Source organism: Ceratotherium simum, chromosome 3, assembly GCF_057802395.1.
Source record: "Ceratotherium simum simum isolate JZ-2026a chromosome 3, ASM5780239v1, whole genome shotgun sequence".
Classification (NCBI taxonomy): domain Eukaryota; kingdom Metazoa; phylum Chordata; class Mammalia; order Perissodactyla; family Rhinocerotidae; genus Ceratotherium; species Ceratotherium simum.
The window spans coordinates 49,872,741-49,890,087 of record NC_141902.1 but is presented as its reverse complement, the minus strand read 5'-3'; the positions used below and the strand labels follow the sequence as shown (position 1 = coordinate 49,890,087).

General features: G+C 36.9%; 1 long non-coding RNA gene across 3 annotated transcripts in view; it reads left to right on the top strand.

Moving 5' to 3' along the window:
- Nucleotides 1–17,347, top strand: part of LOC147917563 (uncharacterized) — a 405,125-nt gene that overhangs the window by 372,721 nt on the left and 15,057 nt on the right. The window lies entirely within an intron of this gene.

Genomic DNA, 17,347 nt, shown 5'->3' with positions numbered 1-17,347 from the left:
GATTTAATCGTTTAAGTAGTATGGTCTTTCAGCTCATCTTTAGAGAAAGAAGCAAGATGACAAGGGGGAGCACAAATCCTCTGCCTGTCTACAGGCAAGCAAGGGGTTTGTTGCAAGAGAAATGTGAGCTCAGTTGCTATGGTTTTTTAAATTTAATTTTTATTTTGTGTGGCAAATCTGTGGTGCCCTTCTGTGTGGTGGAGGAACAAAACTCCTATTAAACAGCCAAAAGCTAGTGCCTTATTTTTCTCAGGTGTCAGACATAAATCTGGCTTCAGGGGATAGATCAAGGTAAGAAGTAGAATTTTATAATGTTGAGTTACTGAGCTAGCCTAGTGAAGAGGTGGCTTGAGAGTTTTGTGTATCTTATAAAACATGTTTTAAAACATGTTTTATAGTTTTGTTGATAAATATTATAGAAATATGGTATTAATCCAGAACATAAAGAAAGAGTGCCCCTATTTTCTTCACTTCCACTTTATTATGCATACAAATGCAGTCACATTTTATGTATAGCCAAGAGAGAACTCTTAGACTAATTTTAATATGCTATAATTTGAACTATGAAAGAGTAGTTAAATTTGGAGTATAAGGTTTGTGGTTTATCTTTCTCTCCCAAAAAAATGTTTCATACAATTGCAGTCCTAAAAGTAATTATGAAAATAGAGCAGATCCTTCTGATCTCAGAATACTAGAATTACACTGCAAATACCACTGATTTTTTTTAACAATTACAGGGATATGATTCATGAGAAAAAGTACTTATACTATGCATGATATGTCAAAATATTCAGCCAGTATCAACACTTGATATAATGATTTCCACGATTACTACCTGCTGTGAACAATGTAGAGGTGGGCGCTTTTGTTCAACCTACTGTGTCATCTTTGAAGCTTCACGGAATCTTTAAAGTAAAGCATTTTAAGTGTCTGATATTTAGTTAACAGTCCTATATTTATCGTATATATTATGGTTTTATTTCTTTTTGATACATTACAGATAAAGACCTGAGATTCAGGGGACCCAAGAAACTTCCCCTAGGTTATCTAACGAGAAAGAGTCAGTTGACTGATTGAAATCAACTTTTTTCCCTAGTGAACAACAGTAGCCTCCATTAAGGTACTTGTCACATTGTGTGATGATTTCCTGTTCTTAGGGTTTCCCAAGACTGCCTGCCCCCTAGGGGCAAGGCTGTGCCATTATCTTCTTTGTATCTCTAGTAACAATGAATTGCTTGGCATCTGAGAAGCTCTTGGTACATTTCTGTTGAAAGGATAAGAGTATGAACAAATAAATAAATTAATACATTTTAATTCACCCACAAAGTGCTTACTTGACCAATATTTGTGTTAAGTATATACTGTGTGTGTACCAGGAACTCGTGATTCCAGGGATTCAAAAATGACTAATTCTTGGCTCCTGACTTCTAGATGCTCATAGTCCATGGTGGAGACATGTAAACAGAGAAATGTGGTAAATGCTTGGACATCTTCACATAGGATTCAGCATTCAAGTTGGATTAAGAACACTGAGCTGTGATTTGTCAAGTAGGAAAAAGGAGGACAGTCAGGTTAGGCAGAGGAAACAGGGTGTGAAAAAGGCAAGGAATTGAGTGTTGTTGAATGTAGAATAATTGGGAAAGAAAATATTGGCAGAAAATATTTTATGTAAATCACCCTTTTGTGATAGTTAATGTTGGTGACTCTGGTCTCCACTCTAAATGAGATGGGCAGATTTTTAGGCTGGTTATTTGTGTGTATGCGTGTGGAAATAACCCATCTCAAAATTTTTAATAAAAATGCCTCTGAGTCATATATGCTATGTTAGAAATACCAAAGTCAAATGACAGCAGTATGAGAATATTAAAAGAACTTTTACAATTTGGTATAGTTTAGAATGCATACCAACAAAATTATGCATTCATTTTCTATCTATATAATTTTTATTTTAATATATAAGTCCAAAGTTATAAAAATAATTTGCCTGAAAAAATTCTTTGCTGTGCCAATTAACACCTTAAATTGTGATTAAACATTTACAAATTGAATGTCTCTCCAGGGAGCCTTACATATGTGAGACATATCTTTTCCATAGACATCTGTTGCCATCTAAACATATCTCATTTCATTATTCAAACACGAGGTGTGTTTTTAAAACCATAATTTTCAAAAAGAAAAAAACAGGATATAAAAAGTCTGTTGACTTTTTATTATGTATTTTAAATTGCTGAGCTGAAAAGTATAATAACAGTATAAATGTATGACTACTTCTGCTGCCATAATTAATGATATCAAAGGTTTAGCTTAACATGGCTATATAAATCTGAAAAAACCAACTGCTCTTAAGCAAAAAATGACAATGGGAAATTAATCAGAGTAATTGTCATCATATTGATATCTAGGCTAAATGAGTTAACACACATAAAGTGTTTAGAATAGTACCAGGCACATGGTGCATGTTTAATGAATTTTAGTTATTATTGTTATTACTTAAGTTATTTTTAGCTTGTCACAAATTACTTTTATAGCATACATTTTCCTTCATACTGCAAAACTTAATGATTTAAGATTTACAAGGAGAGACACTGAGGAGATAATGTAGATACAAAATGATTCGCAAAATCTGAAGTGGTGTATAAATCAAGTTAATGCTTTTGGTGAGTAGAGATGCAGGGTAGTAGAGGAAAATTTCAGCCTTGGAGTCAGACAGGTCAGGATGAAAACTGGGTGACCTTTTACAAATTACTCTTAGCTTTAGTTACCTGTTTTCAAAAATGGGAAAATTAACATCAAACTCACAAGGTATCTGTGAGAATTGAATGAAATAATATGTAAAACATTTTAGGTTTCCAGTATTCCAGCATAGGTAGGAATTGTTTCTTTTTCTTGTTTTTCTATTATTAATGATTATCTATGTTTTCTATTGCTGTCATAACAAATTAACACAAACTTTGTGGCTTCAAACAACAGAAACATATTATCTTACAGTTTTGTAGGTCAGAAGTCTGGTATGGGCTCACGGGGAAAAACCAAGATGTCAGCAGGCTGGGGTCCTTTCTGTAGGTTCTAGGGGAGACTCCATTTTCTGCTCATTTGGATTGTGGCAGATTTTATTTCCCTGTAGTTGTGGAACTAAGATCATCCTTCCCTGCTGGGTGTCATCGGGAAGCCATCCCCAGCTTCTAGCAGCCACTTGCATTCCTTGGCTCATGACGCCCTCCCACCATCTTCAAAGCCAGAAATGGCAGGTTGAGTCCCTCTCACGCTTCGAATCTCTCCTCCCGCCTCCATATGATTTCACCGATTTACTCCTTTGCTTTTAATGACGAATGTGATTAGGTTGGGCCCACCAGGATAGTCCAAAATAATCTCCCCATGTGAAGGTCTGTAACTTTAGTCACATCTGCAAAGTCCCTTCTGCCATGAAAGGTAACATAGTCACAGGTTCCTGGGATTACGGGCCACTATTCTGTCTAGCACAACTAGGTATTGTGCTAAGTGATGTGCAAAATAATGATAATGTAATAATAATAAATAGCTAGCAAGCCCTGTGCTAAGCATTCTACATGTAAATTTAATACCAAACCAACCTAGTGTGGTAGGTACTAGTATGGGCCTTATTTTACAGATGAGGAAATGGAGGCATGAAAGGACAAATAACTTGCCCCAAATCACCAAGCCAGCTAGTTAGGGTTTAAAGCAAGGTAAGCTGGTCTTGGAGAGCAAAAGTAATGTCTCGTCCCCATTGAATCCATTGTCAAATGGGTGTTGGGGAGATGGAGGAAACAATAGTGAAGTCACATATGTAAATGTACTGTCGTGATTGTGGTTAGTACTAGGAAGGTGATGTGCACAGTACTAAGAAGGCTTGAAGTTGAAAGATTTGACCCAGCTAGAGACATGGTAGGGCTAGGCTGTTACCTGAGTTCTGATGAATGTGTAGGAATTAACTAGATAAAGTCAGGGTGAGAGAGCATTCCAAGCAGAGGGCTCAGCATCAGCAAATGGCCTGTGGCAAGAGGACACTTAGCCAGTATGGAAAGAATGAAAGAAGGCTCTTATGGCCAAATGAGAGGGAGTAAATGGAGAATAAGCCTAAAATGAGGCTGGAAAAGAAGGTGGGAGCCAGACCACAAAGGTTTTGAGGCTATGTTAAAGGTTTGTGTTTATTCTAAAAGCTATGGGAAATATTTTAAGTCCTGAGTGACGTGATCAGATTGATGTTCCAAATGATAACTTCGGTTCTCATGGGAAAATAGGTTGGAGGAAGGCAAGAATTGAAGCCAAAAACTCCACAAGAGGGTACTGCGGTAGCATTGAGGCTTGATGTTAGGAGCTTGAACTAGGGTGGTGATGAGGGGCCATGGAGAAAAGTAGAGATATTTCAAAGATATTTAGCAGACAAAAAAAAAAAAAAAAACGGGGTGATACATTTGATGTGTGGATGATGAGGTAGGAGATTCAAAGGCCCCAATTTGTGTTTATTCCTTTTTGCTTTTCCTTTCTCATCTCTTTTTGGATTCATTGTAATGTCCTTGGAGTCCTGTGAAGAAGTGTTTCTCATTCTGGGCCTCTTGATGCTTCTACCTTCCCTGGAGCTCCTGATTCAGGAGGTCTTGCTCGAGGCTCTGTAATTTGGGAATTAAGAGTTTTTTTTCTAAATAACGTTATTTTTTAGAGCAGTTTTAGGTTCACAGAAAATTGAGTGGAAGGTACAGAGCTTTCCTGTAGTCTCCCTGCCCCAGCACACACACAACCTCCTTAGTTATCAACATCCCCCACTAGAGTGGTACATTTCTTACAATTGATGAGCCTACATTAATACTTCATAACCACCCAAAGTCCTTAGTTTACACTGGTTCACTCTTGGTATTATACATTCTGTAGATTTGGGCAAATGTATAATGACATGTATGTATCATTATAATATCATTCAGAGTAATTTCACTGCCCTAAAAATCCTCTGTGCACTACCTATTCACCTCTCCCTCCCTTCTAACTCTTGGAAACCACTGAACTTTTTACTGTTTCCATAGTTTTGCCTTTTCCAGGCTGCCATACCGTTTGAATCATACAGTATATAGCCTTTTCATATTGGCTTGTTTGACTTAGTAATACGCTTTCAAGGTTTCTCCATGCCTTTTTATGGCTTTGATAGCTCATTTCTTTTTAATGTTGAATAATATTCCATGGTATGGTTGTACCACAGTTTGTTTATCCATTTACCCACTGAAGGACATCTTGGTTGTTTCCAAGTTTTGACAGTTATGAATAAAGCTGCTGTAAATATCCATGTTCAAGTTTTTGTTTAGGTGTAACTTTTCATCTCGTTTGAGTAAATACTAAAGACTGTGACTACTGATCGTATGGTAAGAGTATGTTTAGTTTTATAAGAAACCACCAAACGATCTTCCAAAGTAGCTATACCATTTTGCATTCCCGTTAGCAACGAATGAGAGTTTCTGTTGCTCACATTCTCACCAAAATTTGGTGTTGACAGAGTTCTGGACTTTGGCTAGTCTAATAGATGTGTGGTGGTATCTCATTGTTGTTCTAATTTGCATCTCCCTGATGACATATTATGTGTAATATCTTTTCATAGGCTTATTTTCCATCTGTATATCTTCTTTGTGAGGTGTCTGTTAAGGTCTTTGGCCCATTTTTAAATCAGGTTGTTTTCTTATTATTGAGTTTTAAGATTTCTTTGTATATCTTGGCTAATAGTTCTTTATCAGATATGTCTTTTGCAAATGTTTTTTCTCAGTCTGTGGCTTGTCTTTTCATTCTCTTGACAGTGTCTTTTTTTCTTTTTTATGTATCTCGTTTGAATATTCTTATGTTCAAACAAGTTTGAGAAACAATGATATAGAAAGTGTGTTAAGTCAGTGGTTCTTAGCTCTGGCTGTACATTAGAATCACCTAGGGTGTTTTAAAAAATATTTATACCAGAGCCCTGCCCAAGATAATTACATCAGAATCTCTGTGAGTTGGGTCTTGGCATTGGTATTTTAATAGGTGATCATAATATACAGCCAATACCAAACTCTGAGTTAAATTATGATTCTAGAGGGCATATAAAAAGTAAACCTGGGGTAATGTGAAAATAGAAGTATACCAGGCATATGGTAAACATAATTTACAAATCCAAACAAAGATAAATTATTCAAAATGAAACTGATAAAATAGTAAAGGAACTGAATTACGCTACATCCGCTGGGATGTTTTCAACGTTTTCCAAATGAATGTATAAAATTACCTTTGCTTCTTCCAGCGGAAATGATTAACTAGTGTCTCAAATACTACACACCTGTGTTTTCTTTAAACCAGACACAAAACAAATACATTAAATTTAGAGTACCTCTTCATAAAAGGAATCAAAGCGTTCAAACAAAGGTAAAGCAAGTTTGGACATAATCATTAGCATGCTCTGAAGCTATCGACATAATAAAGTAAGGCAGAACCATCATTTCTGTACTTGTAAATTTTATATTTTGACCTCTCAAGGTTTATTTTAAAAGGCATTAAAAACTTGCAGTTTATTGCATACTGGTGTCCAATGTCGAGAAAGTTTTAGCTGAAAGCTGAAACATAAATAACTAATAATATAATTACAAAAATGATTTCTGTAATTAAATTTAAAAATAACAATGCCAAAGACCTGAAGATGATCATCCCAGTCACTAGCAATTTAAAGAGGACAACTAGGTTTGTGATGATTCAAAATACCAATCCAGCTTCTAAAAATGCGAAGGTCTAGGAGGAGCTTTGACTTTCTGCTCTTCTTTATTTGAGTTATAATTATTATTTATTTGAGTTATAATCGGTATACAATAAACTGTACTTAAAACATATGAAAAATGTGTGTATTTAAAATGTACAATTTAATGTTTTAACTCTTTTATACAATTGTGAAACCAGCACAACAAAGATAGTGAACATATTCATCACCTCTCAAAGTTTCTTCATGCCCCTCTGCAGTTCTCTGCTCCTACCATCCTCGTTCACCCCCCATACACACAGAATGTACTCCTTTTTTGTGTTGCTTTTTTTCGCCCAGCATAATTATTTGAGATTCATCCATGTTGTTGCCTGTCTTATTGTTGCTGAGTGGCAGTCCAATGTATGGATACGCCACAGTCTGCATCTTCACTTCTTGTTGGACATCCAGGGTGTTTCCAGTGTTTGGCTATTACAAATAAAGCTGCTATTACCATTCTGTACAAGTCTTTGCTATGGACCTGTGCTCCCTTTCTTTTGGGAACTAGGAGCAAAATGGTTAGATCAAATGATGAGTGTGTATTTGAGTTTTAAGAAACTGCCACACTCTTTCGCAAAGTAGTCCTACTATTTTACATTCTGACCAACATTTTGTCCAGAGACTAAAACTCCAAAGGCCTGAATGAATGTTTCAGAATTTAGGTGTGGGAAGGGGACTGGATCTGGGACTTGCACTAAATATTCCTGTTTCTAGTATGGTACATCACCTTGACTTTTACTGTGTCTCACTGACCCCAGATTCCAAGACTCTTGGACTCAATTTCTCCAGTGAACAAATATGTTATCTCTTGGGGGATTGAAGAAAGGGGAAATCACTTGGTTTTATGGGGTCAGGGAGAGAGACATAGAGTCTAATTGCTCTCGTACACACAGCCAGGCAATGCCTCATTTTCAGAGTCATGGCTTGCTTCCCCACCTTTAGAGACACTGGACATCTCCAATGCTTGAAATTTTCCAGGGTTTTAAAAGGCGAGTCAGCATATTTCTCATTGGCATCTTCCTTAACATTCACTTAGGTTACACTTCTCCTTTCTACAAGGTCAGCTATCAATTTAATTATAACTCTATGGTTATCATATTGAAAAAGGAAGCTCTAGAACATCCTAGAGGACATTAGAAGGAAGTAGAGTAAAGGCAGGCCTAATATTCAGCCAGTGTGCATTGTTATGGCTTTCCAAGTAAAAATACCAAAATGCTTACATACAGATTGGTTATTGACTGCTATCCCAAGCCTCCTGCCCCATCTGTGGACCTCTGGATATCTCTCATGATTTAGCAACCGGTGAGGTGATGCCTGGCATAGCAGGGGGGCTTCCAGAACTTTGCTGGAGCACTCACCCCTGTCTACTCTGATTGGTTGACATATGTTCTGGTTGATCTGCATCTTTTCTGTTTAATGGGCGTTAGTGTCCATAATATTCTCTGTTAAGTAATTGTAATATCATCCCTGAGTGAAGGCACTCTAACCCATATCATCTGAGGAGGAGTTGAAAGAAATGAAATAGTTTGAGGTAAAGCAGGTTCAGGAAGGATATTTTAATTATTTTCACATACAGTGGGGCTTATTGACTTGTTTGAGAGAAGCCACAGGTTTAGATTTAGAACAGCTTTAATCTCAGTGTAAACATGAGCCTTCTAAAGTTAAACCTTTCCAAATTGCAAATGAGCTGTTTTATTTCTTCTCTAACCTTGGGAATAATTATATCTAAATTTAATATCTGTCTATAATGTTATATATGACAGATATATGATTTTTAAATATAACATATCATACCTGTTAGGATAGCTATTATCAAAAAGATGAAAGATAATAAGTGTTAATGAGGATGTTGAGAAAAGGGAACCCTTGTACACTGTCAGCGGGAATGTAAATTGGTGTAGCCATTATGGAAAACCGTATTGAGGTTCCTCAAAAAATTAAAATTAGAACTTCCATATGATCTAGCAATCTCTTTTCTGGGTATATAACCAAGGGAAATGAGTACCTCAAAGAGGCATCTGTGCTCCTATGTTCATTGCAGCATTTTTAACAATACTCAGGATACGGAAGCAACCTAAGTGTTTATTGATGGATGAATGGACAAAGAAATTGTAGTATGTATACACAATGGAGTAGCATTCAGCCTTAAAAAAGGAGATCCTGCCATTTGTGACAATATGAATGAACCTGGAAACATTATGCTAAGTGAAATGTCAGATATAGAAAGAAAAATACCACACAATTTCACTTGTATGTGGAATCTCAAGTAGAATACATAGAAGCAGAGAGTAAAATGGTGGTTATAGGGGCGGGGAAGGGGGGGAAATGGGGAGATGACAGTCAAAGGGCACAAAGTTGCAGTTATGAAGGATGAATAAGCATAGAGATCTAATGTATAGCATGGTGACTATAGTTAATAATACTACATTGCATACTGGAAATTTGCTGAAAGAGTAGATTTCTGGTGCTCTTATCCACAAACAAAAAATAATAACTATGTGAGGATATGGATATGTTAGGTTTACTGTAGTAATCATTTTACTATGTATATCAAAAGATCAACTTGTACACCTTAAATATATACAATTTAAAAAAAATTAAAAATGAACATAAAATTTTATGTCTATAAGAGCAGTATATACTTGTTCGTGTGTGTTTGTGAGGAAGATCAGCCCTGAGCTAACATCCATGCCAATCCTCCTCTTTTTTTTTTTTGCTGAGGAGGACCGGCTCTGAGCTAACATCTCTTGCCAGTCCTCCTCCTTTTTTCCCCCTTTTTCTCCCCAAAGCCCCAGTAGATGGTTGTATGTTGTAGTTGCACATCCTGCTAGTTGCTGTATGTGGGATGCCACCTCAGCATGGCCGGACAAGCGGTGCATCGGTGCGCGCCCAGGATCCGAACCTGGCCGCCGGCAGTGGAGCACGTGCACCCAACCGCCAAGCCACGGGGCCAGCCCCACAATATATACTTTAGTAGAAATTCATGCTGGAAAACTTGGAAAGCATAGAAAAGCATGAAAGAGAAAATAAAAAACCCTATTTTGCAATCCAGCTATTATCATAATGAATATTTTGGTATTATTTCCATGTAGGTTTTTTCCTAAGCAAAGGAAATAAATTTGTTTCTCCAGGCCTTCCTGTGTTACAACTTTAACATTTGATAGCTTCTTTTAAATATCTATATTACAATGATTTCAGAGCCTTTCCTTTGGATCACCAGAGGAAGTCCATTCTTCTATCCAAGAAATTTCTGGAAATGACCGAAATATATGTACAGAATGTGTACTGCAAATCTACCCCTTGGTTATGTTTGAGAATTGTTTTATTGTTTTGTGTCCTATGTTTGCTCCAAATCTCTACAATTTTTAGGTCACCTCTCACTGTCTGCAGGGGCTTCTCTGGGTTATGTTACTTTGCAATCAATTCACTCAAAGGATGAACACACACAAGTCCTCATTTAAAGTCCCCAATTTCCCCCTATGATAAGGCTGTGGTGTGTCGTAAAACTTGAGTGAATGTAGAGCACAATAGGGGAAGCATATTACACTGCTATTAGCACTAGTTTCTCTTAGTGCTTAGATCCAAACCCAACCCCAGAGTTCCTGCCTAGCTCCTGGCAGACTGCTACATCGTCAGGAACATCTCAGCTCCACCAGTGGGTAATATCCATCATCTTATACCACGATACCAGGAAGCAAACTTCCTGGATGCTAGAGAGAGAAGCAGGTCCTCTCCTCTTACCTAAGGAAGCTTTGCTTGTTTCGTGATCTTGAATGTTTGAAAATAGTAACATCTCTTCCTTCTTGGAAACCCACATCTCGCCTACAATGATGTGGTTAGGCTTTCCTGGCCTAGGAAACGCACTCATGATGTTGCCAATACATTTCTCAAAGCTTGAACTATTTAGTCTTAAATAACTTCATATGGAATACCAACAGCTTAGACTAAATATATATTTGTGAGGGGAAAATAAAGGATCTAAATTTCCAAAGGCAAGTGCTGCTAAAATAAATATGCTCACTTTATTTTCACATATAGAATGCATAATATTTCAGCCTGCAGCCTTTGCATTGAGATTTCTTGGAATTTCATAGTTTTCCTAAACCAAGAAGTATGTATTTGTTCTTTATATTTGTGTCACTAAAGCACCTAGTCTTGTGATGTTTCCCCCCAAATAAAAACTGTTTCAAAGGTAAATTAAAGTTAACGAAACTGTTAGTAATGCAGGTACCGTGTTTCTATTTCCTTTTTTAAACAGCTTTATTGAGCTATAATTCACATACCATACAATTCACCCATTTAAAATGTACAATCCAATGATTTTTAATATGTTAACTACGTGCAACCATCACCATCATCAGTTTTAGTCTTTGTCACCTCAAAAAGAACCCATACCCTTTATCTATTGGTGCCCCTAAGCCTCCATCCCTTCCAGCTCTAAGCAACCACTAATATACATTCTCTCTATTGATTTGCCTATTTTTGATATTTGATATAAATAGAATGTTATCATATATGGCCTCTGTGGTTGGCTTCTTTGACTTGGCATAATGTTTTCAAGGTTCTTCCATATTATGGCATGTATTGGTACTTCATTCATTTTTATGGCAAAAAATATTCCATTGTACGGATATACCACATTTTGTTTATTTACTCATCAGATGGATATATGGGTTGTTTCCACCTTTTGGCTATTATGAGTAATGCTGCTACAACCATTTGTATACGAGTTTTTGTGTGGACGTATGTTTTTATTTCTCTTGGGTATACGCCTAGGAGCGGAATTGCTGGGTTATATATAAGGAGTAACGTAAGTTCTACTTTTCTGGCTTTAAAAGTAAAATTATGGTGAGTACTCTGATATAAATTATATATATGTGTGTGTGTGTGTGCAGATGCACACATATGCATACATATATGTGTATATACACATGTATACACATATATGTGTATATACATATATCTGTATATTTATATGTATATCTCAAATAAAAGATAAAAGGATAAAAGTAAAAATAAAAATCATCTATAAGTCTATCATTCAGTGATATGCACTTTTAGCCCTTTGATGTACACATCTATATACAAATATATCCAAGTTTATATCATAATGTATATAGTTTTATGTCCTTCCTTTGATCCCTAACATTGTTACGATCATTGGATGCATTACTATATCATACAGAGGTATGTAACTTATTTAACCATTCTATTACTAGACATTGTGGTCCTTTTAAAAGTTGGTATTATTAATACTTATTTTAATACATAAAGAGGGCACATATCTTTTGATTCTTGGGATAAATTCTCAAGAGTCAAATTGATGGATCAAAGATTGTGAACACATTGCTACATATTGACAAATTGAATAACACAACTTTAAGATCTTTTAAAATAGTTTTTGTAAGAATTAAATAAGAAAACACATGCAATAAGTTCACTGTCTAAGTCGAGGTAGCCCTCATTTAATGCTTTAAACAATTTCACTTGTGGGGAGAGGGTGGTACTAAGATAATTAAAAAAAAATTACTTTATGTGAAGCACCAGAAAGAAATAGTAAACAGAGAGAGACAAACAGATGTTCAACTTTGACTAAAAGGATGGTAGGAAGTAAACGACAAGAGAGATGAGTGTGGAATTTGCTGTAATAATCCTTTTGTAATCTTGGTTTTGTAATCAAAAAAATCTGTGCTTTTAAAAATATGTGTCTGAGTGCATGTGAACACTAAAACACATAACCATCTTTTAGCCCACGATGTTGACTATGTGGTGTTGTCCACAGAGAAAATATGTCAACTCTTTCAGTATATGGATAAAATACAGCAAAATCTACCCCTACGCACCAAGTTAATGGATGAGGCAGTCAAATAGTGACAAAAACTTTTTTTTTTTCAAAGATGTATGAAACAAGAGAAGAGAAAATGTCATGCAAAAGACATCAATTTAAAAACGAGTAAGCGTTGGTTCAAATGCCTTTCAAAAGAAGCAAAATGTAAAATTTGGAGAAGAACATATGTTAGGAGATCAACATTATTGCAGTATTTCTTAAAGGTCCAAAGAAGGTGATTTGAGAGAAGGAATACAACAAAGAGAAAAAGATTAAAATCAGTCGATCTTTTTTGTTTTGATATTGGATAGCCTTCAGAATTTTTGTTTACATATCTTTATCACCTCTCACATACGTGAATGCATATATTCATTGCTATTTTTGTTTATTTTTTCCCTAACTACTGTTTATGAGAACATGCATTTGTCAATCCTGATTTTCCCACTTTTGGCCCTTTTTAGATACATTATCTCTGTGTTTGAAGGAGTCGATAGGAGAAGCCTTCCCAGAGGAAGGGAGGATTTAGCTGGGCCTTCAAGGATGTATTTACTTCCCCAGCCTAAAAATCAAACAGTACATGAAACAAACCAAAATTCTATTCTCAGATTTGGAACACAGCTTTCAGGTATTGTTTCTGGCAGCCTCCACAATAAGCACATGTTGCAGTATCATGTGGCAGAAGATTCTAGAAGTCAGTGTCCAGAAACTAGAAGGGGAAAGGTGATCTGATGTAACTGTTTACTGACAAAGCATAGAGTCAGAGAAGAGGCCTGAAAAGGGAAGTATTTCCCTGTGGGAGGTAACTCAAGGGAGGTTCTTGTCTGTATTCTCTGTGCTCCTTGACTAGAAAGCTTTACGGTATTAGCTGGAAAGCCACAGAATGTCAGCAAGCAGATGTGGGCGAGTGGTCTTCTGGAGGTCTTGAGGCACATGACTGTCATGGGGTGTTATGACTTAACCCTAATTCGTGTTTTCTCTGGCGGGCATCACTTATATTAATTGCCTCCTCACTCAATGAATGCATCTATAGACTTCCTACAAAAAGGATAGGGACCTATTTTCTTCAGATCACTGATTCACAGGGACCAAAACATCATAACAGTGATTAAAAGGATCATGTTCAAAAGGCAGCTGTTCGTTATTTCTTTTCTTTACTAAATATAAAGTGTTCTCCTACCTTGATTTTTAAATTAATCGTAGAAGCAAATAGTGGGGATCCTTAGATCACATCTCATTGTCTAATTCCTAAGTTGAAGGTGTTTAACTAAATGATTTATGAGTCATTTTAGCTCTAAATTTTGATGGACCCATGCACTTTCTCTTCTTGAAACAAGCAGAGGATCATCTAACCAAGTGTTGGACTCCCTGATCAAAAATGTCCAAAGGCTTCGAGTTGACCCAGTTTTTAGCCTGGTATTCAAATACCTTTGACTGGTTGGTCCCCAATCTACTATCTTCAGCTTGTCTCCAAGCATTCCTCAATACAAATCCTTCACTGACCCTGTCAGTCTCCTAATTATATTACAAACATGACTTGTTGGTTTTCTCTTGTTTGCTTTGCTATATTCTTTCTCCTTCCTCCTGTAACATTTTTTTTTTTTCTCTTATCTAAATAGTACTCAACATTCTCATTTGAAGGCCCTTCAATTCTCTTCTCTGTCCTTTGGGAAGACTGGGGCTTGGGAGTGAGAGGAATCTCTGATGTTAACTAGCTTAGCTAACTTGGACCAGTTACTTAAAACTTTTCTCTAAGCCTTAGTTTCCTCATCTGTAAAATGGGGTTCATAAGAGTACCTGGCTCATAAAGATTTTGTGAGGGTGCATCCAGAGCACTTACCATGTTGTTGGTACACAGTAAAATTTCAGTAAATGATGATGATGATTTTGATAGGTATTAGTTATTGCATATTTGTTCTTTGCCATGATGGGCCTACCTTATGTTTTAATTTCATATCAGTTTCAGAAATTCTCTTGAAGTAGAACTTATTCTTCCTATACTAACCTGCATATGATTTTACCCCCAAATGTCCTCCTCCATCTCTATGAGGAAAATAGGCCGATCTTTGTGAGAAAGAAAATGCTCTTAGCATCTGAGATAAAGCAGGTAATTTCACAGCCTCAATGCTTCTGGCCATCTGCCTTAGCCATGCTTTATTTCTCTGAGAGTTTTTAGCCCATTACATTTTCTCTCCACTCCTTCCTGGCTCACGGTAATAAACCAGAGTACATGTTATGGAAGTGAGCAGGAATAGTTACACCATCCTTCTGATCTGCAAGCACCTGAGTTCTGATGCACGTCTTGAGGGTACACTCAATGGGCAGGTGACTGGTAATCATCCCACTCCCCCTTCTTAGATGGCTTTTCAATAGCCTCAAATTCACAGGAACTAGAGGAGAGTATTTCTAGTGAATTACTGAGTATTTACTTCATATTAAAATTTAATGACTCGATATGCAAAAAATTTTGGGAACCTTTTAATGAGATCCATACTCTTGAATGCACTTTATGCGCACATAGAAATCATCCCGGTCTCAAAATTCCTACAGTTACTAGTGAACAAAAACAACACATTTGAATGGGTCAAATTTCCATTTGATTCTAGGTTTGACTTGTCTAGTGGCTTATTTTTAGAGGTGCCTAGGACACTTAAATGGTTGATTCAAAGGCACATTATTTATTTATTTATTTATTTGGTGAGGAAGATTGGCCCTGAGCTAACATGTGTGCCCATCCTCCTCTATTTTGTATGTGGAATGCTGCCACAGCATGACTTAATGGGTGGTGCATAGGTCCATGCCCAGGATCTGAACCTGCAAACCCCAGGCCACTGAAGCGGAGCGTGTGAACTTAACTGCTATGCTACCAGGCCAGCCCCAAAGACAGATTATTTTTTGATTTGGTAATTATGTCCACCCAAATTATATGGTTTTTTTTTTTTCCTGAATTTTACCTGGACCACTAGGATATGTTCCTTGCAGATTTCTCAGTAGAATGGGACAGGCATTTTTAAATGGAGCTTACAATTGGGCCCTGAAGTGTTTATGTTTTAGGAATCGCTTAAAGTTTATTAGGGCTCTGAGTGCCACTGCGGCGAGCTGAGAGAGTCCATTCCCTGCCAAAGAGTAGCCATGTCATCCCTCAACTGTGGAGCCCAATAGTCACTCAGGCACTAAGCCATTTCTCCAATCACTCATTCACCCAACATACTTTAAACTGCTGGGTATCTGGCACAGCTTTATGTCCCAGTGATGCAAACTCTTTACTCCAATTGTAGCAAAACTGTGAGGTTATAAAAGCTGAAGATGACATTGGATGCTTTCCAGCATTAAAACTGTGTGACCTTGGGCAAGTCCAAACCTCTCTGATATTTATTTACTGATATTTATCCCTATAAAATGGGATAATAACATTTATCCTGATTAACTTATCTTCAAAAGATAGGCTCACATGTGGGAGTACTTTGTAATGGGCAATACAAATATAAGATTTTTTTTTTTTAACACAGCAACCTGTGGTCTCTAAGACTTACAAGCATTCCTCCTCAAGTATCCAACCTGCTAGAAAACTAAGGTGACTTCAGAACATCAAAGGGTGGAATTTGTCTTGTGTCTTTTTTTGTGTGTGTGTGTGAGGAAGATCAGCCCTGAGCTAACATCCATGCCAATCCTCCTCTTTTTGCTGAGGAAGACTGGCCCTGGGCTAACATCTGTGCCTATCTTCCTCCACTTTATATGGGATGCCGCCACAGCGTGGCCTGACAAGCGGTGCATTGGTGCGCACCCCAGTCCGAACCCGGGCTGCCAGCAGCAGAGCGTGCGCACTTAATCACTATACCATGGGGCCAGCCCCTGTCTTTTAAAGCTAGGTTTATCAGGGCTGGCCCCGTGGCTTAACAGTTAAGTGCGCGCTCCGCTGCTGGCGGCGCGGGTTCGGATCCTGGGCGCGCACCGACGCACTGCTTCTCCGGCCATGCTGAGGCCGTGTCCCACATACATCAACTGGAAGGATGTGCAGCTATGACATACAACTATTTACCGGGGCTTTGGGGGAAAAATAAATTAAAAAAAATTAAAAAAAAAAAGCTAGGTTTATCACTAGAGATGTTGTAAAAAATAAAAATTAAAAAAAAAGGCACATGGACAAAACTGAACTTTAGGTCTGAATAAGCAATAGGAAAAAAACTTCCTTTTAAATCTTTCATGCTATTAGGAGTTTTAGTTTTTTTTCCACAAATATAACATGGTTTTGCATCTTTAGAACCACGTAATAATCCAACACGCTCCTGAATTTAATGTCCTTTGAATTTTCAAGCTATTCTCTCTACCTCCATTTATTGCAACTTTGTAGCAAATATGAAATTCATGAACACACATTAATGCTTTCAGCTATCCACTTGTTTACTGAGTAACTTGTTCTCTCATTGGTAACATATCGGCATAATATGATTTAAAAACACTTACACAGCTTGGGAAATTTGAAGGGCATGAATGTATCTGACCCCAGGGGATATTTTTACAAATGTCCAATAGGATAGAAAAAAAATATTGCTGACAGGAAAGGATGTTACTACTATAATATATTTGATTGTAATTTATTAAAATCATCTTGCCCAGATTAATTAGTGAGTGAATTAATTTTAAAATGTCACATAAGTAATGTGTCATAATGAACCCATATAATTAAAATGTGGTTTACCAATTCCTTTCCTCACATTATAAATTATTGACATTGTGATTGCATTAGTGTGACTATGTTAATTTCT